Source organism: Staurois parvus, unplaced genomic scaffold (genome assembly GCF_062004578.1).
Source record: "Staurois parvus isolate SC_StPar_1 unplaced genomic scaffold, SC_StPar_1.0 ptg000207l, whole genome shotgun sequence".
In the NCBI taxonomy this organism is placed as follows: Eukaryota; Metazoa; Chordata; class Amphibia; order Anura; family Ranidae; genus Staurois; species Staurois parvus.
In genome coordinates, this window is record NW_028318003.1 from 9234525 (window position 1) to 9257001 (window position 22477).

Genomic DNA, 22477 nt, shown 5'->3' on the forward strand with positions numbered 1-22477 from the left:
AGTTGTCAGAGGAGGGATTGGCACAGGCTTTTTGCATTTTTTTCCAATTTGTTGTTGGGCAGATTAAAACGCATAAATAATGAACTACATGCATTTCTGCAGCGTCTCCATTAAAATCTATAAAACCAAAAACGCAACGTTTTGCATTTAAAAAAGTCCCTGACCCTTTCCAAAAACGCACCAGGTGAAAACGCGGAGATGTGAACATGTCCCATAGGAAATCATGTTAAATGGACTGCTGTGCATTTCTGCAAAGCGCAAAGGAAAACGCATAGGTGTGAACCTAGACTTACAGCCGGCAGGGAACAGATTAAGCATCAGACCGATGCTGCATTCACCTAGCTAAGTTTATTGGGGGAATAAATTAACCCAATACTTCTCTTTTAAGCTTTTCATCAATTTGATGTACAGTAGATCTCCTATTGGACCTGACTGCATAGGCCAGCCTTGGCTCCCCCACGTGCACCTCTTAGCCTTGGCTGCCCCACGTGCACCTCTTAGCCTTGGCTGCCCCACGTGCACCTCTTAGCCTTGGCTGCCCCACGTGCACCTCTTAGCCTTGGCTGCCCCACGTGCACCTCTTGGCCTTGGCTGCCCCACGTGCACCTCTTGGCCTTGGCTGCCCCACGTGCACCTCTTGGCCTTGGCTGCCCCACGTGCACCTCTTGGCCTTGGCTGCCCCACGTGCACCTCTTGGCCGCCCCACGTGCACCTCTTGGCCGCCCCACGTGCACCTCTTGGCCGCCCCACGTGCACCTCTTGGCCTTGGCTGCCCCACGTGCACCTCTTGGCCTTGGCTGCCCCACGTGCACCTCTTGGCCTTGGCTCCCCCACGTGCACCTCTTGGCCTTGGCTCCCCCACGTGCACCTCTTGGCCTTGGTTGCCCCACGTGCACCTCTTGGCCTTGGCTCCCCCACGTGCACCTCTTGGCCTTGGCTGTCCCATGTGCATCTCTTAACCTTGGCTGTCCATGACCTTATCGCTGGTTCTCCTTCCATGGACCGCTTTCGGTGGGTCCTGACCACTGCAGACCAGGAACATCCCACAAGAGTTGCAGCTTTGGAGTTGCTCTGACTCAGCCACCCAGCCATTAGAATCTGGTCCTTGTCAGTGTCACTCAGATCCTTACACTTGCTCGTTTTTTCTGCTTTCAACACAACTTCAGGGACAACATGTTCACTTGCTGCCTTATATATCCCTCTCACTTTCATCTGCCATTGTTATGAGATAATTAGTGTTACTCACTTTACCTGTCAGTGGTCATAATGTTATGGCTGATCAGTGTAAGTATACACAGCCTTCCAGTCCATTACAAGGACTATGATTCTTGCAGGTGAGTGCACACTGTACCTACCCTGACCTGTCCCCTCTAATAACAGGACACGTGTACTGTGTGATCCCGCAGTCACTGCCAGTCCTGCCACAGCGTGTTCCAAACCACACCCACAAAAGCACTGCCCTGCTCCCATACCACGCCCACCCAATCCTGACCTGCTCCCAGATCCGCCGGCTAGTGCTGAGACGGGGCGTGGCCCACTGTACTCCTTCGCGTATCGGGTCTTTTCATTGGCAGATACAGGAAGTGGGCGGGAAGCAAGGTCTCCATGTATTCAGCTTCGGGTCATTTGCGCCCCTTCCCCTGTGGCACTACTCCCTGGTATTTCTGCACTGACACACTCCGAGCCTTCCACTGACTGACGTGCACTTACCTCAGAGCTCGCTGGTACGGAGAGTTGCGTTCTGTAATGTGGTCACCACCAGCCTCCGTGTCCACCCGCCCCTCTTCTCTGCCAACCTCCCTCCGCCGTGCCAGCCTTGAGGAGTCCCGCAAGCTCCTCCCTCCTTTGGTAGACTCTTACCACCTGTCACATGCCGCAAGCCTATGTTACCTTTTCTCCATTCCTATTGGTCGTTGAGTACGCCAGTCATCTGACAATACTCGCCCTTCGTTCTGCCACTGGCCAGTCCGGAGGCCGGCTATTAGCCCCGCCCCTCTGCCGGCTTCTCAATGGCTCCCTGGTAACGGAGCCGCAGCCTCGGCCTCTGCGTACAAGTGTCAGTGTGGCCGGCAGGGGTCGCTCCGGCGGTGGGGCATTGAGGCGGCATCAGTGCAGTGACCGTGACGTCATGCTGTGCTGAGTCCTGTAGTCGGTCCCAAGTTCCCGGTCCCCTGTCCGCAGAGCCGTCTGTCCTCTCCTATTGTCCTATCACTGCGGGAAAGTTCCATCAGAGGCACGAGCCACCCCGGGCACTGTCATCAGGTAACCATTTCTCTGCAATCTCTGATGATGTCATCTGTCATTGTTGTGATGTCAGAGCTCCCTGCCAGGACATGTGATGGGTGTGCATGGGGAGCACTGGGCATCCTCCATGCAGGTGACAGAGGAGGGCTGTCTATGTACACCTCCCACTGACAGGCAGATCCGATGATGGAATGATTGGGGATGGTGGCAGATCTGCTGTGTGTACCAGGTATTGGATCCTGTATCCAGGCCTTGTCAGGAATTGCTTGTCATATCAGGATCAGAATCATGACTTTGCCCCCCCCCCCCCCCCCTACAGCCTAATGGACCGGAGACCCCTCCAATGAGTGCCCCCCCATCTGATCTCCTGGATTGGGGTATTTCTGTTGTCACCCAGTTCAGCTCGGTGTAGAATCAGCCAAACTCGTTTTTCTCTTAAAGACATGTCACAATATTAGATCACTGGGGTTTAGTGATCAACACACCTGCCTTTTGCAGCGCTTGGGTCCTCAGTTCAAATCCCAAACAGGACACCATCTGCATGGAGTTTGTATGGGCTTCCTCCCACACTCCAGAGACCTGCTGATAGGATAAGTGGCTCGTCTCTAAATTGGTCCTGGGATGTGTTTAGGGACATTGGATTGTTAGCTCCATGAGGACAGGGACTGATTTCAATGCACAGCATGTAAATCCCTGTAATAAATAAGTCAGGTAAACGTCCAGCAATTGAAAACACCAATTCATAGAAGTATGCGTGTTAATTAACCTGTTGCTGTCCATGTGTGGTACAAAAGGGTGGGCTTTACATCAGCAAGTGATTGATGTTTCTACTCTGAGAGCACTCCCAGCACAGAGACTGAGCTGTCAAAGACAGCTCTCAGTCCCCATTCAGGATTGGTAGCTGGCAGAACAGCTCCCGATCATGTGACTGTAGTGACAACCAATCACTGTGATCACATGATTGGCAATCCTTCTTGGGTGTACAGACCCTATTAAATGGACGCTGGAGCTGAGCAGGAAGGGTTAGAGCTGAACTGTCATCGGGCTCCCCCAGCACTGCAGGGGTTACATGCTCATTTCAGCACAGGGCTTAGGATGCCTGAAGGCTGCTGGGATTTATGATGCCGATATCCCCAGGAGTCAACAGGACATCCTGAAGATGCCATTTGCCTGGGCAGCTGAAAGCGGTGGGAAAATTAAATAAAAAAGGTATTTACTGAGGGGAAAAAAGTTAAAATATCCAAAGATTAAATATCCATGCATGAGAATTAATATGAGCCTTATATTACAGGAGGGTGAAGATCCACTTTAAAAGATTAGAGCGGGAAGATATAAAAACAAATGGTCATACTCAGCAGGGTGGATGCTGCATCTGTCTCCCGCCGCCTCTAAGGCTAGGTTCACACCTCTGCAGGTTGCATTTGAGCCGTTTCTGCATTGCTCTTTGCGTTTTCGCACTTGCGTTTTTGATGCATTTTGCATTTTTTTTAAATCTTTTTTTATTTGTCTTGTTGCTTGGCAGCTTTAAAACATCAAAAACGCAATACATGCCTTTCTGCAGTGTTTCCATTGAGGTCTATAGAACCAAAAACGCAACGTTTTGCGTTTAAAAAAGTCCCTGCCCCTTTCCAAAAATGTCACAGTTGTGAATGTGTCCCATAGGAAATCCTGTTAAATGGACTGTACTGCTCTTCTGCAAAATGCTGCAGAAAATGCTTAGCTGTGAACCTAGGGTAAGACAGAGAACTGAGCAATCAAAGACCACTGATCACTCACTTCTTGGTCTTCAGTGAGCAGAGAGCAGTGACTGTCAGTTGCAAGTTCTCTGCTCTGCCCTGCAAGCTCTCACTGGAGCACTGGGCTGTGCAAGGGGCGGGAGCATCTGGCCCTGGCTCTCATTGGCTTGCTGAGAGGCTGAGCAAGCTCCCGGTCAGGAATCTGAGTGGATCTCAACTTTAAAGTCAGGATCTCTCCAGAGTCTGGAATGGCTCAGTGATGACAGCTGACAGCTGGGATACAGCAATGCAGAACTAATTACACTCCTGTGATCCATAGGAGAAGTAGGGCCAAAAGAACTCTGACCCCACTTCTCCTTTAAAGCTGAACTCCAGGCCAGTGCAGAGGAAATAAATGTGTATATATATATATATATATATATATATATATATATATATATATTGTTTTAACTTACAAAAGACTAGTATTCCTTAAATGTACACAACCCTGCCAGACAGCATAGCCAGCACAGATACCCAATATTTCTTTACTACAGTTAATACTGACGTTTAGCCACAAATCCCTACAGCTTTGATCGCAGCCCTTTTAGTTGTCACCAGAACAAGGTTGGTCATGCACAAAATGTGCTCAGTGGGTGGCCCTGTTGGCCACCTCCCTCCTAACATCCCTCGACTAAAAAAAAATCAGAGCAGCCAGGTGGAAAATTGTTGGCTGTGACGCAGCTGCATCCAATCAGATGCAGCCACTGCTTGGATACATTGATAGCAAGCGGAGCCGGCTGTCAGAATGCAATAGCTGCATTGGGAAATGCATCCTAGCATGGATGGAAGTATAATTTAGTCTATGGCTATGTGTAATGCTAGCTTTAGTGTGCCAACTGGAAGATTTCCCCTTTCTTCCTGTTCTGGTGGTAATCGAAATTTTGGTTTCTCTTTCACTTTCTGTCCTAATGACAGTGGTCACTAGGAAAAATCAAGAGAGCTTATCTCCCTAAGGAAGACATAGACAGCAATAAAAACCTGACAGGGGTTCAAAACACACACCCCTCTATCCAAAAGTAAAATAAATATTTTGGCTTTGGATACAGCATATGCTGGGTAGTGAGGAAAAACACTGAACAAAGCAAGTATAGCACACTGAGATTTATATGCACAAACGGGAGATTGCATGTTCTCCCAGTGCCTAATATATTTGGTTAGTAAAAATATCTGTGTCCTCATCACACCCATGTGGATGGTATATGTACTCTGTATATAGTATTAAGAGCTGGTAACATTCAGAAAGTGTAAATTTCAAGCATACCCAATCTGATGCACTTCTAAACTGCTTGAAATCCTCACTGCACAGATCATAGTAGTGATCCAGTTCATTCATAGCACTGCTCTCAGTAGGTAGTACTAATCATAAACCGATATAGTTCTCCTTCTTATACATGAATAAATATCAAGCAGTTTCTTACCTGCAGTGTCATCTGTGGACTTGTTTGATTAATTTGCTGTAAAACTGCTGCCAGCAGTGCAGGACGGAATCTATAAGTTAAATAGCTCAAAGGACAAAGGGCACATGGTCCCTCTGATGAGTTAAGAGAGGGGTCATCAAAGGACCTATGACCTTACAGAAACTCCAGTAGCCCAATTTGCTAGTTATTAGCAATTAAGCCACACGTAAATATCAGATGGTTGTTGGACACGTATCCAAATCAGACAGTTTTCCCTTTAGCACAGGGGTCTCCAAACTATCGAAACAAAGGGCTGGTTTACTGTACTTCAGACTTTAGGGGGACCAGAATGACCAGTGAGAGTAGAAAATGCCCCAGCGTCAGTTGAAGTGAAAAAAAAAAAAATACGTAGTGCCTATGGTCAATAGAAGGAGGAATAGTGCCCTATCATAGGTATTAGTGAGCGGAATAGAGCCCAATCATCAATATTAGTGAGAGGAATAGTGCCCCATCATTATTATTAGTGGGAGGAATAGTGCCCCATCATTATTATTAGTGGGAGGAATAGCGTCCCATCATTAGTATTAGTGGGAAGGATAGTGTCCCTTCATTGGTATTAGTGGGAGGAATAGTGCCCCATCATTATTATTAGTGGGAGGAATAGCGTCCCTTCATTGGTATTAGTGGGAGGAATAGTGTCCCTTCATTAGTATTAGTGGGAGGAATAGTGTCCCTTCATTGGTATTCGTGGGAGGAATAATGTCCCATCATTGGTATTAGTGGGAGGAATAGTGTCCCATCATTGGTATTAATGGGAGAAATAGTGTCCCATCATTGGTATTCGTGGGAGGAATAATGTCCTATCATTGGTATTAGTGGGAGGAATAGTGTCCCATCATTGGTATTAATTAGAGAAATAGTGTCCCATCATTGGTATTTGTGGGAGGAATAATGTCCCATCATTGGTATTCGTGGGAGGAATAATGTCCCATCATTGGTATTAGTGGAAGGAATAGTGTCCCATCATTGGTATTCGTGGGAAGGATAGTGTCCCTTCATTGGTATTAGTGGGAGGAATAGTGCCCCATCATTATTATTAGTGGGAGGAATAGTGTCCCTTCATTGGTATTAGTGGGAGGAATAGTGTCCCTTCATTAGTATTAGTGGGAGGAATAGTGTCCCTTCATTGGTATTCGTGGGAGGAATAATGTCCCATCATTGGTATTAGTGGGAGGAATAGTGTCCCATCATTGGTATTAATGGGAGAAATAGTGTCCCATCATTGGTATTCGTGGGAGGAATAATGTCCTATCATTGGTATTAGTGGGAGGAATAGTGTCCCATCATTGGTATTAATTAGAGAAATAGTGTCCCATCATTGGTATTTGTGGGAGGAATAATGTCCCATCATTGGTATTCGTGGGAGGAATAATGTCCCATCATTGGTATTAGTGGAAGGAATAGTGTCCCATCATTGGTATTCGTGGGAGGAATAGTGTCCCATCATTGGTATTCGTGGGAGGAATAGTGTCCCATCATTGGTATTCGTGGGAGGAATAGTGTCCCATCATTGGTATTCGTGGGAGGAATAATGTCCTATCATTGGTATTCATGGGAGGAATAGTGTCCTATCATTGGTATTGGAGGGAGGAATAGTGTCTCATCATTGATATTCGAGGGAGGAATAGTGTCTCATCATTGATATTCGAGGGAGGAATAGTGTCTCATCATTGATATTCGAGGGAGGAATAGTGTCTCATCATTGATATTCGAGGGAGGAATAGTGTCTCATCATTGATATTTGTAGGAGGAATAGTGTCTCATCATTGGTATGTGTAGGAGGAATAGTGTCTCATCATTGGTATGTGTAGGAGGAATAGTGCCTAATTGTTTATATCATTGGGAAGAATTATGCCCTATTGCTGGTGTCAGTTGGAGGAAAAAATGCCCCATCACTCAGCGAGAGGGATGGTTTCCCACTGTTGGTGTCAATGAAAGGAATGCTGCCTCCTTGTTGGTGTCAGTGGGAGGAATAGTACCCCAAGGGCCGGATAAAGGCAAGCAAGGGGGCGTAGTTTGGAGACTACTGCTTTAGAATAAAAGGTTAGTGGGTATTTACAGAAGTGAGAGTGTCCATAGAACTGGATATGTATGGGAATCCCTGATTAATTGGTTACTGTCTATCCAAGCGTTTCTAAACCTGTTCAACACAGAGGAACCCTTGAAATAATTTTTCAGTTTCGAGAAACCCCTGCTAAAATCTACTATATCTACAACTCATGATACATTAGTGTGATGGTCAGTGGGAAGAATGCTCCTTACACTTGTGGTTATTGGGAAGAATTACCCCTTTACAGATAGTTATACAGATCACTAGGAACTTATCTGAGAGGCAGAAATTGCTCTTTACTCAGGAACCCATAGCAACCTCTGGAAGAACCTTAGGGTTCCATGAAAACCTGAGTAACCCCAGTATATCCTTTTCCCAGAGGCTGCTGCTTGTGTGCTCATATCTAGCACTCCTTCAGCCCAAAAGTCAGGGTGCGCTTGTGTTGTAAATTATAACCATCTCTTGTGGTTAAGATCTCAGTCCCATTGTCTCCCATGCCTCCCTGTTGGCCCACAGCCCCACTCACATTATTAATGGATCATTGGGAAGACACCAGAGGTAGAAAAGGCCAATATCTTGACCAAGGAGCTTGTTGGGATTTCCATTTCCTGCTCCAGTGCGCTGCACCACTCACACAAAGAAGGCCGCACTGATGACCTCCTCACCTGCAGCTTTGCCCCTCTGATGTGTTTTGCCCTAATTGAGTGAAATCACAGCAAAATGTATCAGTGGGGTATGGCTTGAGGTGGGGACATTCAGCGTACATCAATACACTTGTCCTAAGGGAGTGACATCATCAGTGTCCTCCTTTGTAAGAGTGTTGCGGTGCTGTGAGATAATCTTTAAGACAAGACCAAAAGGAAGAACACAGACATATATTGGTAGTTCAAGAGAGTGCTCATAAGAGATAAGAGCATTGAATACAGGCAAGAAAAGAAAAGACTGAAGTCAATTAGTAAAAAACAAAACAAAAAAAAAAACCCTTCCCCCCTCCGCTTTTATGTTAATATATATAAAAAGGATGAGGGAGAGATAGTGGGAAAACAACCATGCAAGTCTAAATACACTAATGGAATTTGAATGAAAATTCTCAGTTATTCGAATGTTCGAAAATAGTGCAAGATTTGCTACTTTGCTGAAAATAAAGCCTATTCGAAGATCTCAACAACCACCTGAAATTTACACATAGAACTGAATCAGAAGTGATTCTGAGAAGGTTTAGTGTGAAGATTCAATTAGAGAGACATGGGCTTAAAGCAGACCACTTCTGATGTGCTGTGCTACCAACTATAAGTAAAGCTCCGATTAAGCAGGAGATCTGCTCATGGATCCTACCCTACACATAATTTTTGGGAGCACATCTAACCGTTAGCAGCCAGCTCTTTTTATTCTCTCATTTGGGAAATGTGTATTAGTCAACCTAGTCCTTCACATTTTTAGACAACGTACATAATCTGACAATGGTTAGACACTTACAGGATTCTTGCATTTCAACTCTGAATTCATGGTCCTAAATTTTGCTCTGAAGTACAAAAAGAAAAAGAAAAAAGATATATTTGGATGAATCTGTTTGGCACACCACAACCTACAGTATGGGTTAAATCAGGATTATGATTGGTGTTTTGTTGGCATAGGGCTCTTTCATACAGAGTGGTGTCTGCTCCGATCAGCAGGGGATCCATGAGCAGATCTTCTGCTGAATCGGAGCTGAACGGGATGGGACGGAGGGGAACATCCGTTCCCATTCAGTTTGTACCTGGTGGACATGGATAGACCTGCAGTAGGCTAGCTCTATGGGTGGCTGGGTGTAAACAGACTCCAATGTCTGGTTACATCAGGCTACCTCTGATCCATCATGTTGGTCTCAGACTAGTCACTTAATAAATAGAGAGTGCCCCTTGGTTTCCTGTACTGCAAATTCCTTTTATTCCACTGACTGCTAAGAGAAGACGGCCAGAGAAACCATCGGTGGTGAGGACACTGCTGGACCGAGGGACAGGTAAGTGTCTGTATTTTAAGTCAGCAGCTACAGTTTTTGTAGCTGCTGACTTTTAATTTTTTTTTTCTTCAACTTGAACTCCACTTTAAATACTGAACTATTTACTTTTTTGGAGCTAGCTACTCAATTGCCACTTTAGTAGCTAATCATGTTACCTAATGCACCTACTAGTAAACATGGCACGCTAGACCTTTTTAGTTGCATATAGAAACATTGTAATCAGCTATAGCAGCAATCCTGCAGCAGCTAAACATTAGAAGATGAAACAATTAGAGAGATTTATAGCTGCTCTAAACCTCTGTTACAAAATTGCTTGTTTTACATGGCACTTAAACACATGACTTATTGATCTAGCAGCTGGTGCTCAGAGCGTACATGCTGTGAAAAAGTATTTGCTCCCTTTCTGATTTTTATTTTTTTCATACTTGTCACACTTAAATGATTCAGATCATCAAACAAGTTTTAATATTACACAAAGATAACCTAAGCAAATTTAAAATGCAAAATTTTCAATGATGGTTTCATTTACTAAGGGGCAAAAAAGCTGTCCAAACCTGCCTGGCCCTATGTAAAAAAAAGTAATTGCTCTTTCCCCCTTGTTAAATCTTGAATGAACTGTGAATAACCACATTTTTTGGAAAGCTGAGTTAAATGTGACTTGCCACACACAGGCCTGATTATTGTCAGACCTGTTGGATCAAGAAATTACTTTAAGGCTCCATGCACACTAGTGTTTTTTAAGCTCCTAGAAGCTGTTATCAGCATTTTATTTCTGCTTCTATATGATAATCCTATGTGTCCATACACGCTATTTTAGGCTGGTAGCGTTTTTCAAGTTTCAGCGTTTAGGAGCAGGAAAAAATGTTATTGGGAGCTTTTTTCCAGCAGAAAAAAAGTGCTGAACACTCCTAAAAGCTACTTAAATGCTCCTAACAACGGCTTTTTTTCTTCTTTTTCCCCTATATGTACATGCTAACGCTTCTACATGCTTCTAAACATTACTAAAAAGCTACCTAAATGCTACTAAAAATGCTATTACCAGCGGTTTTTATCCAGCGTTTTATAAACTAAAAAAGAACACTAGTGTGCATAGAGCCAAATAGAAGCTGTCTGACAAAGTGAAGCACGCTAAAAGATCTCACAAAGTAACACATCATGCCGCAATGTAAAGAAATTTAAGAACAGATGAGCAACAAAGTATTTGAACTGTATCGGTCTGGAAAGGGTAACAAAGCCACTTCTATGGCATTGGGAATCCCGCGAACCACAGCGAAAGCCATTATGCCACAAATGGAAAAAACTTGGATCAGTGGGGAACCTTATCAAGAGTGAAGGGCTTACCAAAGTTACTCCAAGAGCACAATGACTTATCCAGGAGGTCATAAAAGAACTCCGAACAACATATAAGGAACTGTAGGCCTCACTTGCCAAAGATAAGGTAAGTGTTCATGATTCAACAATAAGAAAGAGACTGGGCAAAAGGGCATCCATGGGAGAGTTGAGACTGGGCCAAATTGGCATCCATGGGAGAGTTCCAAGGTGAAAGCCACTGCTGACCAAGAAGAACACAAAGGCTCATCTCACATTTGCCAAAAAATATCTTGATTTTCCCCATAACTTTTGGGCAAATATTCTGTGGACTGGTGAGACAAACGTTGAACATTTTGGAAGGTGTGTGTCCTGCTACATCTGGTGTAATGGTAAGCATTTCATAAAAAGAACATCATAACAACAGTCAAACATGGTGGTGGTAGTGTGGTCTGGGGTTGCTTTGCAGCTTCAGGACGTGGATGACCTGCCATAATTGATGGAACCATGAATTCTGCTCTCTACCAGAAAATCCTGAAGAAGAATGTCCAGCCATTAATTTGTGACCTCGAGTTATGCAGCAGGACAATAATCCGAAACACAACAGCTCAAAACAACAAAATTAAGGTTTTGGAGTGGCCTAGGCAGAGTCCAGACTTAAATCTGATTGAGATGCTGTGGCATTACCTTAAACAGGCGTTCATGCTTGAAAACCCTCCAATATGACTGAAATAAGACCATTCTGCAGAGAAGAGCGGGCCAAAATTCCTCCACAGTGATGTGAAAGACTCATTTTCATTTGTTGCAAACTCTTGTTTGCAGTTATTGCAGTCAAGGGTGGCACAATCCGTTATTAGGTTAAGGGGGAAATTACTTTTTCACATAGGGTCAGGCAGGTTTGGGCAGCTTTACTTCTCTTAATAAATGAGATCGTCATTTAAAAACTGAATTTTGTATTTACTTGGGTTATCTTTGTATAATGTTAAAATAATTTGCTTGATGATCAAAATTATTTAAGTGTGGCAGAAAAAAAAAAAAAATCAAGAAGTGGGGGGTGATACTTTTTTTACAGCGTTGTATATCTTCAAACCAAGCAAAGGTTTTTCCATATACATGCACTAGACTTTTTGGCTCAAAGTGCATGTTCATGGTAAACGGATACACTTCGTGCTGTGTTGTATTAGGGAAACAAAAGCCATTCATCTTCAGACATCGCTTGGTTGTCCACATATATCACAAAGTTTACATGGCCATTTCTACTATCTCCTGGTACTGCTGGGCACTAGTTAGAGATCAGTTATAGTGGACTTTACCAGGACAAGTTTTATGGTGGGAGGGTGGCATTACCACGATTACATCCATTCTATTGCAGGGATTTAATTTTTTTTAATAATACTGCTAAAACATTAACATGTTGAAAAATGTGAGCAATTAGAGCAGTGTCATTACTTTGGGGGGTTGGGGTCAATTTCACAGAGATATGGTTTTGACAGAGAGTCTAAATATCAGAAGAAAGGTGCCTGCTCACAGGAAAAACACCCCTCATAACGCTTTTCATAAGACATTTTTCAAGGGAACCTGCCATGATTAGGCTTATGCAAGAATCCTGATAATCAGGCTTAACGTATTATAACTGTGGAGGATTAACTATGAAAGAGATATATTTGCCTCTTTTCTTTGCTTTAAATACTTTGCCTGATTCTAACACTCCAGCCTGTGTAAGGAGGTCAACGGTCACCTAAAGCCTGATCATTGCTGCCTCTCTGCTTGACCTCAAACAATGATCAGCTTCTGAGTCTACAGCATGTAAGATCAGGTACCAGATAAAAAAACTTCAGACTTCAGGTGATCTCTGGTTTGCCTTAAAGTGATACTAAACCCCGGACCCTGCATTCACTATATCTGGTCTCCCACAGTACACACCACATGGAAATGCAATTATTTTAGTAAATATAAACTGATAAATTCCTTTTCTCATCAGCAGTTAGAGCAGTCTTGTGACTTCAGCAGAGCACTGGTTAACCACTTCAAGTCCGGACACTGGTTAACCAGTTCAAGTCTGGTTTGCCTGGGACAAGTCCGGGAGCGCGCACAGGCAATGGATGTTGTTGGACGTTTAGAAACGTCCTGCTGCATCGGCAGTGCTCCCGTCCGGCCTTTTATCGACATGGGCCAAACAGGAAGAGGTTAAAGCTTGTAGGAGGAGTTTTCTTTCTGCTTTAGGAGGATGTGAAGCCTCTGACCCTCTGTCTGGACAATGGTGATTGGCCCTGTGCTGATCAAATGAACCCTCCCAAGAAATAAAAAACCTCTGTAGCAATACACACCAAACTGAGCATGTGCATGCGAGCACAGGTCTGTATCAAGTGGTCATTCAACAAGAGGAGGGGCAGAGAAGAAGGGATCAAACGGCCTTTTTACACAATGCAGAGGATTAACCCCTTAGGTTCCACAGTGAGTATAATAAGCATACTTTACTGCATATATAAACTAATTTTACTGTTATGGGTTTAGTAACACTTTAAAGTGGTAGTAAAGTCCATGTTTTGATATATACCTACAGGTAAATCTATAATAAAGCTTACCTACAGGTACAGTAAATACCTCCTAAATGTGCACCGTTTAGGAGATATTTAGTTTAGCAGCAGCCAGTGATGTCTTCAGCGCATGCCCACTGTGCTTTGAATGGATGATGCTATCTAATCAGAGCTCTGTGGTGTGGCCGTGACTCCTGTGCGAATGTGTGGGAGTGATGTCATCACGGCTCGGCCATTCAAATGGCTGAAACCCTCGAAAATGAAAGGGAGTTTGGGTAAAGCTGGAAGCCCTGTCAGTGCTGACAGCACTTCTCTGGAGGGCTTTGTTTTAAGGTAAGTATATTATATTGTGCTAGTATTCAATGCATACTAGCATGTTATGACATTATCCTGCAGGGACCTTTTTTATTTTTGGCAATTTACTACCGCTTTAAAGAAGCTGAAGTTCAAGGCCACATTAAGCACAGTTGCCTTTTTCCATGCCCAAGCTCCCCACTCTGCTGCTGGCCTGTGTGCCCACACTATGCTGGGATCAAGCATCCTTACATCATCACATCTGCCTGCCAGACCATAGTGATCTGTGCTTTGGTGATCCATGAGTGTTTTGTGCCTCGGTATGGTTAGCAAGCCCACCTTCTTCAAGCAGGTCAGGGCATGGTAAGCCCACCTTCTTCAAGCAGGTCAGGGCATGGTAAGCCCACCTTCTTCAAGCAGGTCAGGGCATGGTGCTGTGTGATCACATTATGCTGTCCAAACTTGGGTAAAAATTTTGATTCATGTATGGGAACTGTGGTTAAATAGAAGTTGTTCTACTGCCGTGTTCGAAAATTTCTGCTCACTCAGTGCTGTAGACTACAGCCTGCAGCACTGATCTGTGTATTTTGACGGTGGGGAAGTCTCCTTGCTCCCAGAGTGCAAAGACACAGCGGGAGAATTTCCCCATACACCTCGAATGTGTAAATGGGGGAATCAAGTCATTTTTTTTTGTTCAACCCCTTGGTTGCACAAAAAACAGACTAATTTATGGGCTGCCTTAGTCAACCAAACTGGACGTTGGTGGTCAAATGTGCTCAGGCACCGTCCAGACCACTTACTGTGAGTACATCCTCATAGTCAAAGTATGTGATGTAAAATACATTTGCAAATATACATATTTTATATTTAAGTAAGCTCACCCACAGTAAAGCAAAATAAGGTAGCAAATATACATTTTTTAACTGGCAGAGTTATTCAAACTCAAGTATGGTCATTCTGGGATAATTACATATGTGACCTGCTCAAAATGTAATAATATATAATAATATAGTATTTTATTGATATATATATATATATATATATATATATATATAATATATCTTTATTATATATATATATATGTGTATATATATATATATATAATAAAAGTACAAGGAAGATGAACACATGGTCAAAACACACAAAATTTACTAGAGTCCAGTGACATGACAAAGAACACAGCCTATTCATGCACTAAAACAGGTAATATTACTGAAATACATTGTATCATTTCAAAGATCAATGAAGTCATTAAGAATTCTGCCTATTTGTTCATTATAAATCTGTGACATCACTGAGAATATAGCCTGTGTATTTACTAGAGCAGCTTTCTCAACCAGGGAGGGGTGGATGGAAGGGAGGGAAGGGTGGAAGGAAGAAAGAGGTGGGTGGGAGGAAGGAAGGGAGGGGTGGGTGGAATGAAGGGAGGGATGTAAGGAGGGGAGGAAGGAAGGAAGGGAGGAGTGGTTGGGTGTAAGGTAGGTTGGACTCACGTGACTAATTCAGATGCATCAGGCTGTTGGCTGCTGTGTTCAGTTTCCCGCCGCCTCACATCCTTTGAAGCTGCACAGACTGGAGTGTGGGCGGGCACAGGGGGGAGGCAGAGCAGATCCAGCCTCTCTCCCCTCTTCTACTATTGGTGCGGAGGACTGAGGGAGGGGCTGGGCATTGAGAAGAACACAGTAGCAGTGGGAGGGAGAGGGGGCGGGGGGAAAGAAAACTGAGCTGTCAGGTATGTTCTTTGTAGCGGTGAGGGCAGTGACAAGCAGCAATCTCCTGTATGACTTTCAATGAAGCAGCTGGAAGCCGCTTCTCCTCTCCGTTCCCATGGCTTCCAGCTCCTTTATTGAAAGCCATACAGGAGATTGTTGCTTATCACTGCCTCCACCGCCACCTCTCCCACACACCCCTAGTCCCAGCACTGCTCCCTGCCCCCACCTTATTTCCACTTGCGGACGAGTGGAAATTTCGAAGACTACAGGGATGACTGGCAACTCTCCTGTGTGTGGGGGGGGGGGGGTTCAGACCCCTCGGACTTCCCCCTTATCTACTCCCCTACTGCCACGGGGCAGGGCGCATACTGTGATGTCATATTGCCGTGACAACTACCCTGCTCAACAGCTGATCTGTCATTGCGGCTGGTGGTCCGGAAGGGATTTCTGCTGGGGCCGTTGTCGGACTGCGGTCCGCCATTTAGTGACAGCTGCTCTAGAGCTTGTTCCCTGGTTGTTATTAGCAGGGGTTCCCTGAGACCTGAAAGTTATTTCAATGGTTCCTCCATTTTTAAAACAAAATTGGTAAAGGCTGCTTTAGAGACTTAACTGAGAATGCAGCGGCGTGACCTCCACCCTGATGTGTTTCACACTGGATACTGGTTACACCACTTTAAATGCAGCCTATCCATTCATTGAAATTTGGGACATTACTGTGAATGTAGCCTAAGTGTAGAATTGACATACAAATAAACCATACTTTCAAAGGCCCTCATTATCAATGTAGAAGTAAAAATTGATGCAGGTATGTTTGCACTCTTCCAGGCCGGCAGCAATTGGGAATCCATAGTAACTGGAGGACACCTAATATCCTCTTCAATTTAGCAAATGGGCTATAGTAGTGGACTGGGGACCCTGCTACAGGGAAACTGGATACTCGGCCTGTAGGAAGCATTGTTCACATACAGTTCTGTCTATATATTTTTGGACAGAGGCACAATTTTCATACTTTTGGCTCTGTTTGCCACCAGTATAAATTAAAACAAAACAATCCAAATTAATTTGAAGTGCAGACTTTAATTCAAGGGGTTGTACAGTACAAATTTTAGGAACTGCAAGCATTTTTAAAAGCACATCTATGTTAGCCTGGACATGGACACATAGGCATTTACAGGCATATTAGAGTACTGTTTAGAGGCTGAAAAGAAACATCAAAAGTGTTTTAAGGAGAGGAGCTGAAGAGCAGAAAAAAAAGCTGAATGCTCCTAAAGGCATGCAATAGACATGTGTTTGAGCTTTGATGCCTTCCAAAGCCTAGAATAAATTAAAATTCTGACAAATGGAACCTATTAGTATTCAAACAATTAATACACCTAAGCACATATGAAATGCCAGGTCTCATGCACACAAGAGGTTTGCTTTTCTCCTCTGAATGCAAGAACTATGTAAAAATGTGCCTCAGGCTCCATGCACACTAGTGATTTTTTTAAGTTGAAAAACCACTGGTAATAGTGTTGTTTAGTAGCTTTTAGAAGCATTAGCATTTTATTAGCGTTTTTACAGTACATATAGAAAAAAAAGCTGTTAGGAGCTTTTTAGAAGCATTTAGCATTTTTTTTTTTTCTGCTGGAAAAATGTTCCCAAAAACTCTACAAAAACATTTTTTTTGTTCTCCTAAACCAGGGGTTCTCAAACTGCGGCCTGCCGAGGACATTTATCCGGCCCGCCGGGCAGGGGCGTATCTGCCGCGAGGCAAGGGACTAGGGTTTGGCAGGTCGGGAGAGCTCGGCAGGGCTCGGGCGGGAGGCAGGAGGGCGGGATCAGCAATTCTAGAACAGGGGAAGGTGGGCTCGGCTTATGAACCCGCACCACTCACCTGGCCTTTCTGCAGCCAGCCGACCATCTATTGTGATCAGTGCATGGAACCGTCATGGCCGGAGGGCGGAGCCTAGAGCTGACCATGAAGAGGGGGAGCAAGAGAGGAGACTCTATCGCTGCATGTCGGATTACACGGCCACGGACCCTAGATAAGTGCAGTAGATGATCGATCTCCTCCCTCTCTCTTTCCCCCCCTCTCTCCTCTCTCCCTCCCCCCTCCTCTCCCCCCTTCCTCTCTCCCCCCCCCCCTTCCTCTCTCTCTCCCTTCCTCCTCTCTCCATCCTCTCTCTCTCTCTCTCTCCCCTCCTCTCTCTCTCACCTCCTCTCTCTCCCCCTCCCCCTTCCCCTCTCTCCCCCTTCTCTCTCTCCCCCCTTCTCTCTCTCCCCCTCCTCTCTCTCCCCCTCTCTCTCCCCCCTCTCCCCCCCCCCCTCTCTATCCCCCCTCCTCTCTCTCTCCCTCCCCCCTCCTCTCCCCCTCCTCTCTCTCTCTCTCTCTCCCCCCCTCCTCTCTCTTTCCCCTCATTATCTCCACAGTTGGGGGGAAATGTCTGTGCGTCTTATGGAGCGGCCGGCCCAGTTTTCCCGCCGCCGTTGTATGTCCGCAGTCTCTGGTCATTTCATGTACTATGTCCGCAGTCTCTGGTCATCTCCTGTACTATGTCCGCATTTGTTCATAGTTTTTTTTTTAAACTATAGTCCGGCCCTCCAACGGTCTGAGGGACAGTGAATTGGCCCCCTGTTTAAAAAGTTTGAGTACCCCTGTCCTAAACGCTGAAGCTTGAACAATGCCACTAGCCTAATATAGTGTGCATGGACACATAGGATAACACTGTTTATCTTCTAGGAGCAGAAAAAAATGCTGGTAACAGCTTCTAGGAGCTTAAAAAAACACTTGTGTGCATGGAACCTGAGGCACATTTTTAAGTATCTTTTTTCCTGCATGGAGTTCTTGCATTCAGAGGAGAAAAGCAAACCCCTTGTGTGCATGAGACCTTATATACAAAAACCTATGGAAATATTGAATTATTTCCAGAGTAACCCTTCAAAATATCCTGTATATACTGTATACACTATATTACAAAAAGTATTGGGACCCCTCCAAATCATTGTATTCAGGTGTTCCAATCACCTCCATGGTCACAGGTGTATAAAATCAAGCACCTAGGCATGCAGACTGCTTCTACAAACATTTGTGAAAGAATGGGTCGCTCTCAGGAGCTCAGTGAATTCAAGCGTAGTACCGTGATAGGTTGCCACCTATGCAATAAGTCCATCCATGAAATGTATTTGCTACTAAATATTCCACGGTCAACTGTTAGTGGTATTATAACAAAGTGGAAGCAACTGGGAACAGTAGCAACTCGGCCACGTAAAATTACAGAGTGGGGTCGACGCATGCTGAAGCGTACAGTGCACAGAAGTCACCAACTGTTTGCAGAGTCAATAGCTAAAGACCTCCCAACTTTGTGTGGCCTTCAGATTATGGCAATCCAATGGACGTGTCTGTGTTAGGCGGTTGCCTGACTACATTGTGCCAAATGTAAAGTTTGGTGGAGGGGGGATTATGGTGTGGGGTTGTTTTTCAGGGGTTGGTCGTAGCCTCTTAGTTCCAGTGAAGGGAACTCTTAAAGTGTCAGCATAACAAGACAGTTTGGACAATTTCATGCTCCCAACTTTGTGGGATCAGTTTGGGGATGGACCCTTCCTGTTCCAACATGACTGCACACCAGTGCACAAAGCAAGGTCCAAGACATGGATGAGCGAGTTTGGGCTGGAGAAACTTGACTGGCCTGCACAGAGTCCTGACCTCAACCTGATAGAACACCTTTGGGATGAATTAAAGCAGAGACTGTGAGCCAGGTCTTCTTGCCTGATATCAGTACCTGACCTCACAAATGCGCTTCTGGAAGAATGGTCAAACATTCCCATAGACACACTCCTAAACCTTGTGGACAGCCTTCCCAGAGGAGTTGAAGCTGTTATAGCTGCAAAGGGTGAGCCAGCTCCATATTGAACCCTACAGATTAAGATGCCATTAAAGTTCCTGTGCGTGTAAAGGCAGGCGTCCCAATACTTTTGGCAATATAGTGTATATGGTTGCCCATTCCCATTTGTCTAGCTGATCTTACAAAGGTTCTATTTTATCTGATTTTCTGCTAGAAAACATTATTCCTCTGTGGGAACATGGCAGATCACATTTAAACAATTGTTCAATACAGTTAATTTTATTAAAGTACTAGACAAAATCACATTAGACTCCATGCACTAAACTATAATGATTATTTGCCATAATGATCATTATTTCCAGCAGTGAGAGCTCAAAAATAGATGACACAAAATAGAGATCATTATGGCACATAAAACATACATAAATAGTGTTGTGCTAACTCATATAAACTTAATAGTCGATAAACAGATTCAAACGTGATAGTTCAATCAAAATATGAAATATAGATTTAAATATAAAGTGCTTGAATGGTGAAAATCAAATAAGGTGCTTGAATGGTGAAGAATCACTATGATGTGCTCCTGGATAAATAAAGTCTATTTGAAAAACACCGGGCTTTTCACCATTCAAGCACCGTATTTGATTTTCACCATTCAAGCACTTTATATTTCATATTTTGATTGAACTATTACGTTTTAATCTGTTTATGGACTATTATGTTTATATGAGTTAGCGCAACACTATTTATGTATGTTTTAAGTGTGGAATCACCTTTTAGGTGTTACTGCAGCGACTCTATTTTATTAGCTTATTCACTAGTTTGATAGCGCACATTGTTTTTTATTTAATTATGGCACATAAAGCACATTAAATCTTGTAAATTGAGCTTTATGTCTCTAAAAGACCAGTTTAACACAACAATTATATATATATATATGTAAGGGACCGCCCGGCGGTACTACTAGCACTCCACTGAATAGGCGTCCCCAGCGCACGGAGTCTAAGTCCCAGGGTGCTTGTTCACCAGGGCCCCTGATGGTGGGGATGGACTTGGAGCTCCCTGAGACCAGGTCGTGACTACCGGGTGCGTCCGTCAGTGGTAGTAGTATGCGCAAGGGGCTCCCACGGGGAAGAGTCTGATGTGAGGAGGTCAGAAGACCCCACTGCACGGGATGGATGGATGAGCAGGGTCAGACGGGCCGGGTCGGTAACAGAGAGGGCGGCAAGGTACAAGGCAGCGGGCATAGAATGGTCGGGTCACACGCCAGGTCAGCAACAGCAGGTCAAATCCAATAGGGGGCATTCAGGAGAGAGGTCAGGCAAAGCAAGGGTCAGAACAGGCGAAAACAGCAAGGTCAGGTACAATCCGGGTCAATAACTTACAGGGTACAGGTTCACAGGATTCAGAATGCAGGAAAGACCAGAAGGCACTGAATGACAGCTCAGGGTCGTTTAAATATCCCGCCCTGCGCTGCCATTGGTGCCCAGCGGGCGGCCGCGGCTTCTACTGCGCATGCGCGAACTCGAACGCCGCGGCCGGCCCGGAACCAGTGCTCGAGTCCCTGCGCCGGGCGGCATACTGCGCCTGCGCCGGGACCAACGCGGCGGGGATCGAGGGGATCCCTGACATTGCCCCCCCCCCTACGGGCAACCTCCGGATGCCCACCCGATCTCTCCACCACGGGTGATCGCGAAAGAACCTCCGGACAAGTCTGGGTGCATGGACATTATGGGCTGGTTCCCAAGAATTGTCCTCAGGACCATAGCCCTTCCATTTGATAAGGAATTGGGTCTGGCCTCCCCTCCTTCGACACTTCAGGATTGTTTCAACCTCAAATTCTTCTTCTCCTTCGACCGTTACCGCTTCCGGGGGTCTAGATTCCCGGTCAGGGAAGGCATCTGGGACCACAGGCTTCAGAAGGGATACATGAAAGACCGGGTGGATCTTGAGCGTGTCAGGGAGGGCGAGTTCATAGGCTACTTCGTTAACCATCCGTTTAATGCAGAAGGGGCCTATGAATTTGGGTCCCAATTTCTTTGACGGGCAAAGCATCTTTAGATTGGACGTCGCCAGCCAAACCTTCTCCCCAGGCCGCAATACCAGATCTCCTCTCCGTTTCCTGTTGAATGCTTTCCTGTAGTTTTCCTGGGCCCGACTGATGGCCACTTGAAGCTTCTTATTGTTCGCAGCGAAGAACGTTACCACATCTTGTGTTGCTGGTACTGGGCATTCTGACACCAAATCCGGGAGGAAGACTGGGTGAAAGCCATAGTTGGCGAAGAACGGGGACTGCCCTGTTGCTGAGTGGCGGGCGTTGTTATACGCAAATTCTGCTAAAGGAAGAAGTGGCAGCCAGTCATCTTGAGTAAACGAGGTATAGCATCTTAAATATTGCTCTAAGGTCTGATTGGTCCTTTCGGTTTGACCGTTAGTTTGAGGGTGGAACGCAGAAGAGAGAGATAATTTGATGTCCAGGGCTTTGCACAGTGCTCTCCAGAATCTGGACGTGAACTGGACCCCTCGGTCCGAGACAATGTCTTCGGGGACCCCATGCAACCTGACTACCTCACGAATGAAGACTCGCGCGGTCTCGGCCGCCGAGGGGGTCTTCTTCAACGGGATGAAGTGGGCCATCTTGGACAAGCGGTCCACGACTAACAGGATTGCCGTGTGGTCTCGGGATGGCGGAAGCTCGACTATAAAGTCCAGTGAGATCTTTTGCCAAGGCCGTTCAGGAATAGGTAAGGGTCGCAGCAGACCCCAAACCTTGTTTCTTGAGGGCTTGTTCTTCTGGCAGGTGACACAGGACCTGACATAGCCCTTACAATCTTTAGCCATGTCTGGCCACCAGAATGAGCGTCGGAGAAGTTCCAGGGTCTTTTCTGGGCCAAAGTGCCCCGCCATTGGGTGGTCGTGGCAATGCCCCAAGACCAGGGTTCGAGCTTCTTCCGGCACCACAATTCGATCTTCCCTCCATAGGAGTCCCCCCTTGTTCTGGAGCGGCCCTCCGCCTGGGGTAGAGAAGTTTGTGGATGCCTCCATTAGCCTGGAACGAAGGTCCGACTGAAGGACCAAGAAGTTACCCGAGGACAGGATGGTGTCAGGTACTGGGGTCTCCTTGGCGTCTTCGTACATCCGTGATAACGCATCCGGCTTAGTGTTCTTTGATCCCGGCCGGTACGTAATATGGAAGTTGAATCTTGAAAAGAATAGTGCCCATCTCGCCTGTCGCGGGCGTAGACGCTTGGCAGTTCTCAGATACTCTAAGTTC

The 22477-nt window shown here is 45.3% G+C and overlaps 2 protein-coding genes across 3 annotated transcripts in view; one reads left to right on the forward strand and one right to left on the reverse strand.

Moving 5' to 3' along the window:
* Positions 1 to 2337, reverse strand: part of MPV17L (MPV17 mitochondrial inner membrane protein like) — a 30978-nt gene extending 28641 nt beyond the window's left edge. For both annotated transcript variants that reach the window (XM_089678633.1, XM_089678632.1), the window contains exon 1: positions 1711 to 2337. The gene's annotated coding sequence lies outside the window, so the exon portion shown is untranslated. The remainder of the gene's footprint in view (positions 1 to 1710) is intronic.
* The window catches only part of LOC149461278 (myosin-10-like), a 293209-nt gene continuing 272756 nt past the window's right edge, over positions 2025 to 22477 (forward strand). Inside the window, exon 1 of the mRNA XM_089678625.1 lies at positions 2025 to 2262. The gene's annotated coding sequence lies outside the window, so the exon portion shown is untranslated. The remainder of the gene's footprint in view (positions 2263 to 22477) is intronic.